Below are 1,548 nucleotides of genomic sequence, written 5' to 3' on the forward strand. Positions count from 1 at the left end.
ACCGCTGCACCAATTTCTTCCAAACTTGGCACAGTTGTTGGCCTTGGTACAGCATAAAAAACCGCCGAAAACTTTTAAAATCGGACAATAACCACGCCCACATCCCATATAACGGTAATTTAGAGAAATACAAAATCTTCGATAAATCATTAAATATTGAAGCTAATTTATTCAAAATTGATGCTTGCAACAATTCTTTACCAAGAAATACGTTTATGGTAAAATTTTGGAAAATGGGCGTGGCACCGCCCACTTATGATCACATATAAGTATATCGGTAACCGTTCTACGAATTTGTACCAAACTCGGTATGGTTATTGTACTTGCCACGTGTAAGCAAAACGTTGAAAATTATTGAAATCGGACTAAAATAACGGCCGATTCTCATATAACGGTAAATTTAAGAAATGCTTGAAACTTCAATATTTCGAAATTGAAGGACGCTAATTTACTCAAAATTGATACACCTCGGCTTACCATCTAGCGGAAGGTTTCGGAAGGGTGAAAAAACATATATTTAATACTTGCGCCGGGTATTTAATGTTCGGCTCCGCCCGAACTTAGACTTTCTTACTTGTTTAAATATAAAATTATGATTATATGATTTTTTTTCATAGCGGAGTACACTAACCTTAAAATTAAATTCCTTCTCCTCTGTTTCGACAGAACTATCATAGTGAATAATTTCATTTAGTGGCAACACGCCCACACCAAAAGGACGACGATAAGTGGGACCCGTACAACAAAGGCTATTATTCTTCTCAACCTTTTTGCCCGTCTCTGACGGAATGATTTTCCCCACACGCATTACCACAGCCACTAAATGTAAATCTTCATTCAAATCCACAGCACCTGAAAACAGTTTTGATATACAAGTTACATACATACATGTAAAGTTTATACACAATGATCTTAATTTATTATGGAAATTTTTATCTTAACATACCTAAATCTGTGAATACCGTACAGTTGCTATGCAACTTTTCTATATAATTTGAGAAACCATCTTTTGATATTTTCACCAAAAAACGTTCTGATAGCGCGCGCATGCGCGATGGATTGGCATCGTATAGGAAGAAATATACCTCAGCATCATCGCCACCAATACGGTGGCCAAAATCACGCATACAAAAGTATAAATGGTGTGTAAGTATTTTTCGCTGAACTTTGCGACGTAACGTACCGCGACTCTGCATTGAAAAAAATTGATAAATTATATTGGTATTATACAAATTTATAAACTATGCAAATGTTTGTCTTACCGACGATGCTTTTGCGTTATCTGCACTTGTCACATGCACGTTGTACAGACCTACAACTCCGATGTTATGCGGATCAACTGCTAATGGACCGATTCGTGGCACTTGATCCAAGCCAAGTTTTCTGCAAATAAAACAAAAAAACATGCGTTGGATTAAGTACCTATTTATTTAAGCATCCGCTTAATTTTTAGTGAAATCTATAGTATGTAAATATAAAAGAAATTTTAAATTTAGTAAACATACAGTTATTTTCGAATTTCCATCAAACGCTGGCTTTTTATTAAAG

The 1,548-nt window shown here is 35.4% G+C and overlaps 1 protein-coding gene across 3 annotated transcripts in view; it reads left to right on the forward strand.

Annotated features, from left to right (window-relative positions):
* Positions 1-1,548, forward strand: part of LOC118737619 (dedicator of cytokinesis protein 3) — a 144,170-nt gene that overhangs the window by 82,746 nt on the left and 59,876 nt on the right. The window lies entirely within an intron of this gene.

The sequence above is a fragment of the Rhagoletis pomonella genome, unplaced genomic scaffold (assembly GCF_013731165.1).
Source record: "Rhagoletis pomonella isolate Grant_MI unplaced genomic scaffold, Rhpom_1.0 Rhpom_scaffold_00004, whole genome shotgun sequence".
Lineage (NCBI taxonomy): Eukaryota > Metazoa > Arthropoda > Insecta > Diptera > Tephritidae > Rhagoletis > Rhagoletis pomonella.